The sequence below is a fragment of the Orcinus orca genome, chromosome 11, assembly GCF_937001465.1.
Source record: "Orcinus orca chromosome 11, mOrcOrc1.1, whole genome shotgun sequence".
Taxonomy (NCBI): Eukaryota; Metazoa; Chordata; class Mammalia; order Artiodactyla; family Delphinidae; genus Orcinus; species Orcinus orca.
Window position 1 is genome coordinate 87,273,603 of NC_064569.1, and position 16,686 is coordinate 87,290,288.

The following is a 16,686-nucleotide window of genomic DNA, read 5'->3' on the forward strand; positions in this document are numbered from 1 at the left end:
ATATACCTAACATAAAATGTATCATTTTAACCATGTTAAGTATATAGTTCAGTGGCATTCAGTACATTCCCCTTGTTTTGCAACCATCACCACCATCCACCTCCAGAACATTTTACATCTCCCAAACTAAAATTCTGTACCCATTAAACAATAACTCTCCATTCCCCTTTCCCCCTAGTCCCTAGCAACTACTCTTCTACTTTCTGCCTCTATGAATTTGACTACTGTAAGAATCTCATATAAGTGGAATCACATAATATTTGTCCTTTTGTGACTGGCTAATTTTATTTAGCTTAATGTCTTCAGGGTTCATCCATGTTGTAGCATGTATCAGAATTTCCTTCCTTTTTAAGGTTGAATGACACACGCTTGTATGTATATACCACATTTTGTTTATCTGTTCATCCACTGATGGACATTTGGGCTGTTTCTACCTTTTGGCTATTGTGAATAATGCTGCTATAAACATGGGTATACAAATATCTGGTCGATTTCTGCTTTCAGTTCTTTTGGATATATAACCAGACATGGAATTGCTGGATCATGTGGTAATTCAATGTTTAATATTTTGAGGAACTGCCATATTTTCATGGTGGCTGCACCATTTTACATTCTCACCAGCAATGTGCTAGAGTTCCAGTTTCTCGACATCCTTGCCAATACTTGTTATTTTCTGTTTTTCTGGGTTTTTTTTGTAATAGTCATTCCAGTGTATAAAGTAGTATCTAATTGTGGTTTTGATTTGTATTTCCCTAATGATTAGTGATGTTGAGCATCTTTTCATGTGCTTATTGACCATTTGTATATACACTTTGGAGAAATGCCTATTCAAGTCTTTTGACCGTTTGTTAATCAGATTGTTTATTTTTGTTGTTGTTGAATTGTAGGTATTTCCCTAATGATTAGTGATGTTGAACATCTTTTCATGTGCTTATTGATTATTTGTATATATTCTTTTTAGAAATGTCTATTCAAGTCTTTTGACTGCTTTTAAATCAGATTGTTTACTTTTTTCTTGGTAAATTGTAGTTCTTTATGTATTTTGCATATTAACCCCTTATCAGATATATGTTGTGCATATATTTTTTTCTCATTCTGTGGGTTGCCTTTTACTCTGTTGATTGTGTTCTTTGATGCACAGAAGTTTTCAATTTTGATGTAGTCTAATTTATTTATTTTTTCTTTTGTTGCCTGTGCTTTGGTGTCATATCCAAGAAATCATTGACAAATCCAATGTCATGAAGGTTTTCCTCTATGTTTTTTTTCAAAAGTTTTATAGTTTTAGCTCTTATGTTTTGTGCTTTGGTGTCATATCCAAGAAATCATTGACAAATCCAATGTCATGAAGGTTTTCCTCTATGTTTTTTTCCAAAAGTTTTATAGTTTTAGCTGTTATGTTTAGTTCTTTGATCCATTTTGAGTTAATTTTTATACATGGTGTAAGGTAAGGATTCACATTCATTCTTTTGTTTCTGGATATCCATTTTTCCCAACACCGTTTGTTGAAAAGACTGTGCTTTCCCCATTGAATGTTGACACCCTTGTCAAAAGTCATTTGACCGTGTATATATCTGGAATCTCTATTCTGTTCATTGGTCTATACGTCTGTCTCTATGCCAGTACCACACTGTTTTAATTACTGTAGCTTTGTACTGAGTTTTGAAATCAGGAAATGTGAGATCTTTAATGTTGTTCTTTTTCAAGATTGTTTTGGCTATTCGGAGTCCCTTGAGATTCCATATGAATTTTAGGATGGATTTTTCTATTTCTGCAAAAAAGTGTTGTTAGGATTTTTATAGGGATTGCATCGAATCTATAGATCTCTTTGGATAGTATTGACATCTTAACAATATTAAGTCTTCCAGTCCATAAACACAGGATGTCTTCACATTTACTGATGTTTTCTTTAATTCTTTCAGCAATGTTTTATAGTTTCAGTGTACAAGCCTTTTGCTTCCTTGGTTAAGTTTATTTCTAAGTATTTTATTCCTTTTGGTGCTATTGTAAATAGAATTGTTTTCTTTCTTTTTTTAAATATTTATTTATTTGGCTGTGTCGGGTCTTTGTTGTGGCACGCAGGCTCTTTGTTGCAGTGCGCAGGCTTCTCTCTACTTGTGGAGTGCGGGTTTTCTCTTCTCTAGTTGTGGCATGGGCTCCAGAGCATGTAGGCTCTGTAGTTTGTGGCACATGGGCTCTCTAGTTGAGGCGCGCGAGCTCAATAGTTGTGGCACTCGGGCTTTGTTGTCCCCCGGCATGTGGGATCTTAGTTCCCCGACCAGGGATCGAACCTGTGTCCCCTGCATTGGAAGGCGGATTCTTTACCACTGGACCACGAGGGAAGTCCTTAGAGTTGTTTTCTTAATTTCCTTTTTGGATTGTTCATTGGTAGTGCAGAAAAATGCAGCAGCCTTTGTATGTTGATTCTGTATCTTGCAACTTTGCTCAATTCATTATTAGTTCTAGCAGTGTGTGTGTGTGTTTGTGTGTGTGTGTTCTTCTTCTGGCAGTATGTTGAATAGAAGTGGCAAAAGTGTTCCTCATCTTAGAGGAAAAGCTTGTAGTCTTTCCACCGAGTATGACATTTGCTGTGGGTTTTTCATATAGGCTTTACTCTGTTAAAATAGTTTTCTTCTCTGCCTATTTCGTTGAGTATTTTTATCATGAAAAGATTTTGAATTTTATCAAATGCTATTTCTGCATCAATTGAGATGATCATGTGGTTGTTCTGTAAATGTGGTTTATTATATGGATTGCTTTTTGTATGTTGAACTATCCTAGCATTCAAGTAATAATCCCACTTGGTCATAGTGTATAATCCTTTTAATACACTGTTGAATTATGTTAACTAGCATTTTCTTGGGGATTTTTGCATCACTGTACATAAAGGATATTGATCTGTAGTTTTCTTATAGTGTCTTCATCTGGTTTTGGTATCAGGGTAATGCTGGGCTTGTAGAATGAGTTTGGAAGTGTTCACTCCTCTTCCATCTTTTGAGTTTGAGGAGGATTGGTGCTCTGAATATTCTTGTGGACATCCTCTTTTGTGAACTACCTGTTCAGGATTTTACTTGTCAGGTTTTGTTGTTGTTGTTGGTTGTTGTTTTTTGATTGTGCTATTTGTCTTTCCCTTAATGATTTGTAAGAGTTGTTTTTATATTTTGAATAGGAGATATTTGTTAGATAAAAGTATTGAAGTTTGTGGCCTGCCTTTTCATTCTTTTAGTGGTATCTTTTGATGAACAGAAGTTCTTCTAATAAAACCCAGTTATCAGTGTTTTTCTTTTATAGTTAGTGCTTTTGTGTCATATTCAGAAAATGTTGCCTACCTAAGGTCATGAAGGTTTTCTTCATTTTATTATCTAGAATTTTTATTATTTTACTTTTTACTTTTCTATCAACAGACATCTGGAACTTTTGTAAATGGTGTGAGGGAGGAGTCAAAATTCTTTTTTTTATTTTTAATTTTGACTGATAGAGCACCGTTTTTTCTGAAAAGAATGCCCTTTACCCACTGGTCATAAATCAGGAGATCATATACATGTGGATCTATGTCTTGATCTTTATTCTGAATCATTGGTCTGATTGTTTTAGAGCCAGTACAATAATCTTTATTACTGTACCTTTTATGGTACATTGTAATACATGGTGGCATAAGACCTCTTTTTCAAGATGGTTTTGGTTAAGTTCTTAATATTTCTATATAGATTTTAGAATCAGCTTATCTATTTTCACATGCACAAAAAAAATCTGCTAGGATTTTGATTGGGATTACATTGTATCCACAGTTAATTTCAGAAGAATAACATCTTGCCGACATCAGATTTCTAATCTGTGTATGTGCTTTAAACCTCCATGTATTAGATGGCCTTTAGTTTCTCTCAACAGTATTTTGCAGATTTCAGTGTAGAGATTTTGCACATCTTTCATTAGATTTATTCCTAGGTAATTGATATTTTTCAGTACTATTGTAAGTAGTATTATTTTTAAATGCTTTCTAATTGTCAGTTGCTAGTATATGAAAATACAATTTATTTTTTAGATAATGACTGTAACCAGGCACTTTGCTAAATTTGCCTATTATTTATGAGTTTACTATGAACATAATCATGTCACCGGATAATGATAGTTTTGCATTTTCTTTTATAGTCTTTATATTTTTATTTCTTTTCTGTGCCTTAGTGCACCTGTTGGGACCTCTACTGCAACGTTGAGTTGAAGTGGTGATAGCAGACATTCTTGCCTTGTTCCTTACCTAGGGGAAAACATTTAATGTTTCACCACTAAGCATGATGGTTGTTATGAACTTCTTGTAGGTATCATTATTGAATCCCTGGTTTGCTGAGAGACTTTTCTTAAATGGGTGTTGAACTTTATCAGATGGTTTACTGAGCTGAACGTATGAGCTGATCATGTTTTTCTCCTTTATTCTGTTAATGTTGTGAATTACATTGATTAAATTTTTGAAGTTAAACCAATCTTGCATTCCTAGAAGACACTGCACTTGGTCAAAAGTTTGATTTTTTGTATTTTTCTAGGTTAGATTGACAACTATTTTGTTAAGAATTTTGACATCTCTTTATTAGATTTATTGACCAATGATTTTCCTTTTATCCTCGTCAGGTTTTGGCATCAAGATTATACAGTCCTTATAAAAAGATGTGGAAACTTTCTTTTTTTTTCTGTTCTTTTGAAAAGTTTGTGTAAGATTGGCTTCATTTATTTCTTAAATATTAGGAAAAACTTAACACTGAAGTCATCTGGGTTTGGAGTTTTCCTTGAGGGAAAGTTTTTAATGATGGATTCAGTTTTTAAAATAGCAATAGAATTATTCATATTTTTCTATTTCTTGTTTTGTTACTTTAAGCAAATTGTTATTTTTAAGGAATTCATTTCATCTAAATTTTCAAATTTATTTACATGATATTGTTTAAACGTTCCTTTTATTACTTTTTGTCGTGCTTTTAGCATCTACAATAATGTCCTCCTTTCATTTCTGATATGTTTTCTCTATTTTTCTTGATCAGTTTTGCCAGAGTTTATCAATTGTATTAGTCTTTTCAGGTATCCAACTTTTGGCTTTTTTTTTTTCCTCAATTTACATCTTTTAAAAATTTCATTTACTTTTGCTCTTTTCTCTAGTTTTTCCTTCCTTATGCTTTCTTTGAGTTTAATTTTTTATCTTTTTCTATTGTGAGATAGACACCTAGATCATTGATTTTCAACCTTTTCTAAGATAGGCATTTAAAGTTATAAAATTTCCTCTAAGTACTACTTAACTGTTTCACATAATTCTTCTGGTGTCATACTTTCATTACCATACAAACTTATTTTCTAATTCCTATTGTGATTTCTTATTTTACCTATGATTCATTTAGAAATCTATTGCTTAACTTCTAAAAAGTTGGGGATTTCCTAGTTGCCTTTCTGTTACTAATTTATATTATAATCCACTGTGGTCAGAGAACATATTCTGTATGACTTCAATATTTAAAATTAGTGAGACTTGTTTTTTTGTCCAAACATATGGTCTATTGGGCAAATGCTCATGTATGCTTGTAAAGAATGTGTATTCTGCTGTTTTTGGATGGAATGTTCTGTAACTATCAATTAGGTCAGGTTGGTTAATCATGTTATTCAGATGTGCCATATCCTTATGGATTTTGTTGTTGTCTATAAGGTACTGAAAGAGGTGTTATATTGTGGTTATCTATCTCTTCAGTTTTGTTAATTGCTGCTTTATGTGTTTTGAAGTGTTAATTTCTTAGAAATTTAGTATTGTTGTATCCTCTTGTTGAAATGATCCTTTTTATCATTATTAGATGTCCCTCCTTATTTCTAGTAATACTTTTTGCCTTCAAGTCTATTTTGTCTGATGTTAATATAACTACACCAGCTTTCTTTCTTTTTTTTTTCTTTTGCGGTACGTGGGCCTCTCACTGTTGTGGCCTCTCCCGCTGTGGAGCACAGGCTCCAGACGCGCAGGCTCAGCGGCCATGGCTCACGGTCCCAGCCGCTCCACGGCATGTGGGATCTTCCCGGACCGGGGCACGAACCCGTGTCCCCTGCATCGGCAGGCGGACTCTCAACCACTGCACCACCAGGGAAGCCCTAGCTTTCTTTTTTATTGGGGTTGTTACGGTGTATTTGTCTTTTAATTTTCAACCTTTCTGAATTCAATATTAAGATTTTTATATAGTTTTTAAAAGCTAGTCAAATAATCTTTACCTTTAATTGGAATATTTAGATCATTTAAATTTAATATAGTTACTTACATTGTTGGGCTTAAAGCAACAAACTTGGTACTGTATTTAGTTTTTATTTCTCCCATCTGACTTTATTTCCTTATTCCTCCCTTGTTCCTTTTTTGGGAAGGATTAATGCAATTAAATATTTTTCATGTTTTTCTCTGCTAGCTTTCCAATTAGATATTCTTTTAGAGTGTTTTCAGGGATTACACTATGTACCCTTCCTTTCACGTCTGCCTCACGTTAATCCTTCCCCCACTTCAAATACAGTGCACGAACGCTCTCATAGTTTAACCTCATTTACCACCTTCCCACCCTCTGTGCTATTGCTTTAATGTATTTTACATCTACGTATGTTATAAGCCCTATAAGACATTATTATTATTATTGTTTTAAATATTAGTCATTCACATATTTTACTATGTGAATATATGTATTCACATATTTGCCCTTTCCAGCGCTCATCATTCTTGTCAGCAAGTCCATGCTTCCATCTGGGATCATCATTTCTTTAACCCAAAGAAACTCCTTTACTATTTCTGGTAGTGCAGTATAGAGTAGTGTAGATCATGAAAAACAGTATTATTTCACCTACATTTTTGAAGGACGTTTTTGCTGGATATAGAATTCTAGTCTGGTAAGATTTTTTTCCTTTCAACCCTTTAAAATTTTTATTGCATTGTCTTCTGGCTTCTAGAAGTTAGTCATCAGACTTATTTTTTTATTTTTATTTTTTATTTTTGTGGTACGCGGGCCTCTCACTGTTGTGGCCTCTCCCGCTGCGGAGCACAGGCTCCGGATGCGCAGGCTCAGTGGCCATGGCTCACGGGCCCAGCCGCTCTGCGGCATGTGGGATCTTCCTGGACCGGGGCACGAACCCATGTCCCCTGCATCAGCAGGCGGACTCTCAACCACTGCGCCACCAGGGAAGCCCCATCAGACTTATTTTTACTCCTTGGAATACAATATCTTTTTGTCTCAGGCAAAAGATTTTTTTCTTTCTCTTTAGTTTACAGCAGTTTGACTGTGATGTACATAAATATGATTTTCTTATATTTTTCCTTCTTGGGGTTCACTGAGCTGCTAGCATCTGTGGGTTGTCATTCATGAAATTTGTAAAATTGTTCACCATTGTCTCTTCAGATATCTTTTCTGCCCCATTCTCCCTTATCTCCTGAATTCCAGTTACATGAATATTAGACATTTGACTGTACCCCATATGTTTCTTAACACTCTGCTCTGGTTTGTCCATTTTTCTCTCTTCATTCTTCAGTTTGGTGTTTCCTGTTGACATCATTTTCAGTTGTCAATTCCCATTTTCTGTCATTTCTAGAGTCTGCTATTAAGCCCATCCAAGTTACCTTTTTTTAATATAGTTTTGAGGTCTATTTTCATTTATTTATTCATTCATTCATTCATTTATTTATCTATTTATTTGGCTGCAATGGGTCTTAGTTGTGGCACACGGGGTCTTCGTTGTGGCATAAGGGATCTTTCTTTAGTTGCAGCGTGCAGGATCTTTTAGTTGCAGCATGAGGGATCTTTAGTTGTGGCATGTGAACTCTTAATTGTGGCACATGGTATCTAGTTCCCTGACCACAGATCAATCCCGGGCCCCCTGCATTAGGAGCTTGGAGTCCTAGCCACTGGACCACCAGGGAAGTCCCCTACCCAAGTTATCTTAATTTCAGATATTGTATTCTTTCTTTTATGGTAGATGCTCAGTTGATTCTTTTTTTTTTTTTCCAAATCTCAGTTGATATTCTACATTTTTTGTCTGTTTTGTCCATCACTTCATCTAGTTTGACTGTCCTTTCCTCTATCTCCTTAATCTTATTAGCCATAGTTATTTTAAAGTCCCTGTCTGATAACTCTAATATCTCAATCATCTCTGGGTCTATTTCTATTATCTGTTTTTTCCTTGGATTTCAGTGTTTTGGTCTTGTTTTTCAATGTACCTTATAGTTTTTGATTCAGTGCTCGACATTATGAATGCAAAGTTGGAGAGGTTTTGGGTGAATGATGTTAATAACATCCTCCACAGAGTGTTAAATTTTGTTCTAGCAGGCAGATAGAGAACCAGCAAGTCTCCTTGATCCTGTCAAGCCTTGGTTAAGTCCAGTCTATTTCAATTTTGTCCATACTACCAGAGTGTGGTCTTTACTCCTACGTCATAGCTTTTCTGGGTCCACAACTGAAAGCCCTGGGTATTTACCAAGTTCCTTCTACCTTGACCCAGCTTGAACTCCAACTTCTGACACCCTAGCTAATCAATGACCAGCTCTTTAGCCTCTAAGCTGATGTTTTCTCTTTGTTTTTTTTGGTTTCTCACTCTCTGCATGTGCAGCATAGGAATGGGCTAAAGACTTGAGGGGAGTTTGAATGCAGGCATGTCTGTCTTCTTCTCTTCTCTCTGGAATGTTGCTCCTTATATCTTAGCCACTCTGTCATCTACAAACTCTGACTTCAGTCTCATCAGCCCAATAGACTACACTCTTTGCTTAGGTTCCAGTGTAGCAATTTAGAAATATCCTCAGGAACAAATCTAGGGTTGATGTGGAGCTCATGTTGGTGCCAGTGCTAGATCTAAAACGTGGGCCACCTGACTTCTGTCAGTCCATATTTTGTTTTTGCTTTCAAAACGCAAAAATACTACATTAAAGAAATATACCCCCTGGCTATATGAGTCATGCATGTATATATTTGAAAAATATAGAGGAAAAGATATGAGGAAGAAAAATAATTGCCTCTATCCTGCTATCCAGAGGTAACCACTCTTGATGTTTTTGTATTTCTTTCTGGTTGTTCTTCTAAGCATATATTGTTAAACAAAGTTGTATATATGTATATATTTATAGTTAATATGTATATATGGCTATCATCTGTTAAGCAATGAGAAGTGCTTTAATTCCAATATCTCTCATTCAATTATCACAGTGGTCCTAGGAGGTAACTTATTCTTATGAGCTTCATTTTATACATAGGAAAACTGAGGCTCAAAGGTGTTATGTAATTTGCCCAAAGTTACACGGCTGGTAAGTGGTAGAGCTAGGATTTCAGCCCAGGTCTGTATGTCTGCCTTTGAACATTAGGCAGTTAGTCTTTGCACTGTTCTGCCTCTCAGAAGGTAATGCTTCAAAGACTTTTGAGGATTTCATACCTTGTCCATAGGGATACCAAGGCCAGAGCTAGGAAGGCCCACCACTCCCGCTCAGTGGCTTATTGGTATGTTAATACTTGTCTGTGCCTTGTCATCTTTCACCTCGACTGAAAGCCCCATGAGGGTGGGAATGTTGTGTGGTTCACTGTTGTAACCCCAGGTCTTGGCACATAGTGGGGGCCTTAGAATATGGCTGAAGTTTCAAAAATTAATTTTTCTCTTAATTTTAGTACTTTAAGAGTGTTTTGGATTGTAAAAGAGAGTAACCTGACAGTGGTTTAAACTGTGTAAATATTTACTATCTTATTTAGCCAAAAGACGAGCGGTAGAAAGTTCCTAGGTTTATTCAAGAGCTCAGCATCATCCGGGACCCAGGCTCTGTATGTATTTCTGCTAAGTCTTCCAAAGTTGTTGGCGTTTTGTCCTCATGTTGGCTTGTGACCTCATGGTCACAAGATTCCTGCTTCAGGTCCAGGATTCAGGTCCACATTTAAAACAGCTTGATGGGGCAAGAGAAGGCACCAGGTAGCTTACCTCTTATGTGTTTTCCTTTTATCAGAAAACAAGAACAGGGACTTCCCTGGTGGTCCAGTGGTTAAGACACTGCATTTCCATTGCAGGGGCATGGGTTCAATCCCTGGTCGGGGAACTGAGATCCCTCATGGAATGCAGAGCAGCCAAATAAACAAACAAACAAACAAATAAATAAATAAAAAGAAGAATAAAACAGCTTTCCCAGAAGCCCTCTGTAGACATTTTTCTTTTACTTTGTTTATGTCCAGAACTTTATCTAATCTGTAGCTGAGAGGGAAAATAGGAGAGTGAATATGTGTCAAAATAATAGAAAAGAGTAGAATTACGATGGTTGGATTGCCACCACTTCAAATCCAGCCTGTCTCTTGTTTTTATACAGCCCATGATCTTAAAATGTTCTTTTGTTTTGTTTTTTCTTTTTCTTTTCTTTTTTAAATTTTCTTTTATTTATTTATTTTTTTATACAGCAGGTTCTTATTAGTTATCCATTTTATACATATTAGTGTATACATGTTAATCCCGATCTCTCAATTCATCACACCACCCCTTCCCCCGCCACTTCCCCCCTTGGTGTCCATACGTTTGTTCTCTACATCTGTGTCTCAGTTTCTGCTCTGCAAACCAGTTCATCTGTACCATTTTTCTAGGTTCCACATACATGCGTTAATATACGATATTTGTTTTTCTGACTTACTTCACTCTGTATGACAGTCTCTAGATCCATCCACGTCTCTACAGATGACCCAATTTCATTCCTTTTTATGGCTGAGTAATATTCCATTGTATATATGTACCACATCTTCTTTATCCATTCATCTGTTGATGGGTATTTAGGTTGCTTCCATGACCTGGCTATTGTAAATAGTGCTGCAGTGAACACTGGGGTACATGTGACTTTTTGAATTATGGTTTTCTTTGGGTATATGCCCAGTAGTGGGATTGCAGGGTCATATGGTAATTCTATTCTTAGTTTTTTAAGGAACCTCCATACTGTTTTCCATAGTGGCTGTATCAATTTACAATCCCACCAACAGTGTAAGAGGGTTCCCTTTTCTCCACACCCTCTCCAGCATTTGTTGTTTATAGATTTCCTGATGATGCCCATTCTAACTGGTGTGAGGTGATAACTCACTGTAGTTTTGATTTGCATTTCTCTAATAATTAGTGATGTTGAGCAGTTTTTCATGTGCTTCTTGGCCATCTGTATGTCTTCTTTGGAGAAATGTCTATTTAGGTCCTCTGCCCATTTTTTGATTGGGTTGTTTGTTTTTTTAATATTGAGCTGCATGAGCTGTTTATATATTTTGGAGATTAATTCTTTCTCTGTTCATTCATTTGCAAATATATTCTCCCATTCTGAGGGTTATCTTTTCATCTTGTTTGTAGTTTCCTTTGCTGTGCAAAAGCTTTTAAGTTTCATTAGGTCCCATTTGTTTATTTTTGTTTTTATTTCCATTACTACAGGAGGTGGATCAAAGATCTTGCTGTGATTTATGTCAAAGAGTGTTCTTCCTATGTTTTCCTCTAAGAGTTTTTTAGTGTCCAGGCTTACATTTAGGTCTCTAGTCCATTTTAAGTTTATTTTTGTGTATGGTGTTAGGGAGTATTCTAAATTCATTCTTTTACATGCCTCTGTCCACCTTTTCCAGCACCACTTATTGAAGAGACTGTAGTTTCTCCATTGTATATCCTTGCCTCCTTCTTATAGATTAGTTGACCATAGGTGTGTGGGTTTATCTCTGTGATTTCTATCCTGTTCCATTGATCTGTATTTCTGTTTTTGTGTCAGTACCATACTGTCTTGATTATGGTAGCTTTGTAGTATAGTGTGAAGTCAGGGAGTCTTATTTCTCCAGCTCTGTTTCTTTCCCTCAAGACTGGTTTGGCTATTCAGGGTCTTTAGTGTCTTCATAAAAATTTTAGGATTTTTTGCTGTAGTTCTGTAAAAAAGGCCATTGGTAATTTGATAGGGATTGCACTGAATCTGTAGATTGCAGTGGGTAGTATAGTCATTTTCACAATGTTGATTCTTCCAATCCAAGAACATGGTATATCTCTCCATCTGTTGGTATCATCTTCAATTTCTTTCATCAGTGTCTTATGGTTTTCTGTATACAGGTCTTTTGTCTCCCTCAGTAGGTTTATTCTTAGGTATTTTATTCTTTTTGTTGCAATGGTAAATGGGAATGTTTCCTTAATATCTCTTGCAGATTTTTCATCATTAGTTTATAGGAATGCAAGAGATTTCTGTGCTTTAATTTTGTATCCTGCAACTTTACCAAATTCATTGATTAGCTCTAGTAGTTTTCTGCTGGCATCTTTAGGATTCTTTACGTATAGTGTCATGTCATCTGCAAACAGTGACAGTTTTGCTTCTTCTTTTCCAATTCGTATTCCATTTATTTCTTTTTCTTTTCTGATTGCCGTAGCTCAGACTTCCAAAACTATGTTGAATAACAGTGGTGAGAGTGGTCATCCTTGTCTTTTTCCTGATCTTAGAGGAAATGCTTTCAGGTTTTCACCATTGAGAATGATGTTTGCTGTGGGTTTGTCATATATGGCCTTTATTATGTTGAAGTAGGTTCCCTCTATGCCCACTTTCTGGAGAGTCGTTTTCATAAATGGGTGTTGAATTTTGTCAAAAGCTTTTTCTGCATCTATTGAGATGATCATATGGTTTTTCTCCTTCAATTTTTTAATATGGTGTATCACATTGATTGATTTGTGTATATTGAAGAATCCTTCCATCCCTGGGATAAATCCCACTTGATCATGGTGTATGATCCTTTTAATGTGTTGTTGGATTCGGTTTGTCAGTATTTTGTTGAGGATTTTTGCATCTATATTCATCAGTGATATTGGTCTGTAATTTTCTTTTTTTTGTAGTATCTTTGTCTGGTTTTGGTATCAGGGTGATGGTGGCCTCATAGAATGAGTTTTGGAGTGTTCCTTCCTCTGCAGTTTTTTGGAAGAGTTTGAGAATGATGGGTGTTAACTCTTCTCTAAATGTTGGATAGAATTCACCTGTGAAGCCATCTGGTCCTGGACTTTTGTTTGTTGGAAGATTTTTAATCACAGTTTCAGTTTCATGCCTTGTGATTGGTCTGTTCATATTTTCTATTTCTTCCTGGTTCAGTCTTGGAAGCTTATACCTTTTTAAGAATTTGTTCATTTCTTCCGGATTGTCCATTTTATTGGCATAGAGTTGCTTGTAGTAGTCTCTTAGGATGCTTTGTATTTCTGCGGTGTCTTTTGTAACTTCTCCTTTTTCATTTCTATTTTTATTGATTTGAATCCTCTCCCTCTTTTTCTTGATGAGTCTGGCCAATGGTTTATCAATTTTGTTTATCTTCTCAAAGAACCAGCTTTTACTTCTATTTATCTTTGCTATTGTTTTCTTTGTTTCTGTTTCATTTATTTCTGCTCTAATCTTTATGATTTCTCTCCTTCTGCTAACCTTGGGCTTTGTTTGTTCTTCTTTCTCCAGTTCATTTATGCGTAAGGTTAGAATGTTTATTTGAGAATTTTCTTGTTTCTTGAGGTAGGCTTGTATAGCTATAAACTTCCCTCTTAGAACTGCTTTTGCTGCATCCCATAGGTTTTTGTTTGTTTGTTTGTTTTGTGGTACGTGGGCCTCTCACTGCTGCAGCCTCTCTCATTGTGGAGCACAGGCTCCGGATGCGCAGCCCCAACGGCCATGGCTCACTGGCCCAGCCATTCTGCGGCATGTATGATCCTCCTGGACCGGGGCACGAACCCGTGTCCCCTGCAGCGGCAGGCGGACTCTCAACCACTGCGCCACCAGGGAAGCCCAATCCCATAGGTTTTGGATTGTCGTGTTTTCATTGTCATTTGTCTCCAGGTATTTTTTGATTTCCTCTTTGATTTCTTCAGTGATCTCTTGGTTATTTGGTAAAGTATTGTTTAGCCTCCATGTGTTTGTGTTTTTTACATTTTTTCCCTGTAATTGATTTCTAGTCTCATAGCATTGTGGTCAGAAAAGATGCTTGATATGATTTCAGTTTTCTTAAATTTACTGAGGCTTGATTTGTGACCCAAGATGTGATCTATCCTGGAGAATGTTCCGTGCACACTTGAGAAGAAAGTGTAATCTGCTATTTTTGAATGGAATGTCCTATAAATATCAATTAAATCTATCTGGTCTGTTGTGTCATTTAAAGTTTGTGTTTCATTATTAATTTTCTGTTTGGATGATCTGTCCATTGGTGTAAGTGAGGTGTTAAAGTCTCCCACTATTATTGTGTTGCTGTCGATGTCCTCTTTTATAGCTGTTAGCATTTGCCTTATGTATTCAGGTGCTCCTATTGTTGGGTGCATATATATTTATAATTGTTACATCTTCTTTTTGGATTGATCCCTTGATCATTATTTAGTGTCCTTCTTTGTCCCTTGTAACATTCTTTATTTTAAAGTCTAGTTTATATGTTATGAGTATTGCTACTCCACCTTTCTTTTGATTTCCATTTGCACAGAATATCTTTTTCCATCCCTTCACTTTCAGTCTGTATGTGTCCCTAGGTCTGAAGTGGGTCTCTTGTAGACAGCATATATATGGGTCTTGTTTTTGTATCCATTCAATGAGCCTTTGTCTTTTGGTTGGATCATTTAATGCATTCACATTTAAGGTAATTATCGATATGTATGTTCCTATTACCATTTTCTTACTTGTAATGGGTTTGTTTTTGTAGGTCCTTTTCTTCTCTTGTTTTTCCCACTTAGAAAAGTTCCTTTAGCATTTGTTGTAGTGCTGGTCTGGTGGTGCTGAATTCCCTTAGCTTTGCTTGTCTGTAAAGCTTTTGATTTCTCTATCAAATCTGAATGAGTTCCTTGCCGGGTAGCATAATCTTGGTTGTAGGTTCTTTCCTTTCATCACTTTATATATGTCATGCAACTCCCTTCTGGCTTGTAGAGTTTCTGCTGAGATATCAGCTCTTAACCTTATGGGAGTTCCCTTGTATGTTATTTGTTGTTTTTCCCTTGTTGCTTTCAATAATTTTTCTTTGTCTTTAATTTTTATCAATTTGATTACTATGTGCCTTGGCATGTTTCTCCTTGGGTTTATCATGCCTGGGACTCTCTGGGCTTCCTGGACTTGGGTGGCTATTTCCATTCCCATGTTTGGGAAGTTTTCGACTATAATCTCTTCAAATATTTTCTTGGGTCATTTCTCTCTCTATTCTCCTTCTGGGACCCCCTATAATGTGAATTTTGTTGCGTTTAATGTTGTCCCAGAGATCTCTTAGGCTGTCTTCATTTCTTTTCATTCTTTTTTCTTTATTCTGTTCTGCGGCAGTGAATTCCACCATTTTGTCTTACAGGTCACTTATCCATTCTTCTGCCTCAGTTATTCTGCTACTGATTCCTTCTGGTGTATTTTTCATTTCAGTTATTGTATTGTTCCTCTCTGTTTGTTTGTTCTTTAATTCTTCTAGGTCTTTGTTAAACATTTCTTGCATCTTCTTGATCTTTGCCTCCATTCTTTTTCCGAGGTCCTGGATCATCTTCACTATGATTATTCTGAATTCTTTTTCTGCAATGTTGCCTATCTCCACTTCATTTAGTTATTTTTCTGGGGTTTTATCTTTTTCCTTCATCTGGTACATAGCCCTCTGCCTTTTCATCTTGTCTATGTTTCTGTGAATGTGGTTTTTGTTCCACAGGCTGCAGGATTGTAGTTCTTCTTGCTTCTGCTGTCTGCCCTCTGGTGGATGAGGCTATCTAAGAGGCTTGTGCAACTTTCCTGATGGGAGGGACTGGTGGTCGGTAGAGCTGGGTGTTACTCTTGTGGGCAGAGCTCAGTAAAACTTTAATCCACTTGTCTGCTGATTGGTGGGACTGAGTTTCCTCCCTGTTGATTGTTTGGCCCGAGGTGACCCAACAGTGGAGCCTACCCAGGCTCTTTGGTGGGCTAATGGCAGACTGTGGGAGGGCTCACGCCAAGGAGTACTTCCCTGAACTTCTGCTGCCAGTGTCCTTGTCCTCATCATGAGCCACAGACACCCCCGCCTCTGTAGGAGACCCTCTAACACTAGTAAGTAGGTCTGGTTCAGTCTCCTGTGGGGTCACCGCTCCTTCCCCCGGGTCTCGATGCGTACACTTTGTCTGTGCCCTCCAAGAGTGGAGTCTCTGTTTCCCTAGTCCTGTCGAAGTCCTGCAATCAAATCCTGCTAGCCTTCAAAGTCTAATTCTCTGGGAATTCCTCCTCCCAATGCTGGACCCCAGGTTAGGAAGCCTGACGTGGGGCTCAGAACCTTCACTCCAGTGGGTGGACTTCTGTGGTATAAGTGTTCTCCAGTTTGTGAGTCACCCACCCTGCAGTTATGGGATTTGATTTTATTGTGATTGCGCTCCTCTTACTGTCTCACTGTGGCTTCTTCTTTGTCTTTGGATTTGGAGTATCTTTTCTGGTGAGTTCCAGTGTCTTCCTGTCAATGATTGTTCAGCAGTTAGTTGTGATTCCGGTGCTCTCGCAAGAGGGAGTGAGAGCACATCCTTCTACTCTGCCATCTTGCTCTCTCTTGTTTTTTATTATTTTTTATTTATTTATTTATTTATTTATTTATTTATTTATTTAGTGGTACGCGGGCCTCTCACTGTTGTGGCCTCTCCCGTTGTGGATCACAGGCTCCGGACGTGCAGGCTCAGCGGCCATGGCTCACGGGCCCAGCCGCTCTGCAGCATGTGGGATCTTCCCGGACCAGGGCATGAACCTGTGTCCCCTGCATC

At 37.0% G+C, this 16,686-nt stretch overlaps 1 protein-coding gene across 3 annotated transcripts in view; it reads left to right on the plus strand.

Moving 5' to 3' along the window:
- RFX4 (regulatory factor X4) overlaps window positions 1-16,686 on the plus strand; it is a 166,013-nt gene that overhangs the window by 27,355 nt on the left and 121,972 nt on the right. The gene's annotated exons all lie outside the window — the stretch shown is intronic.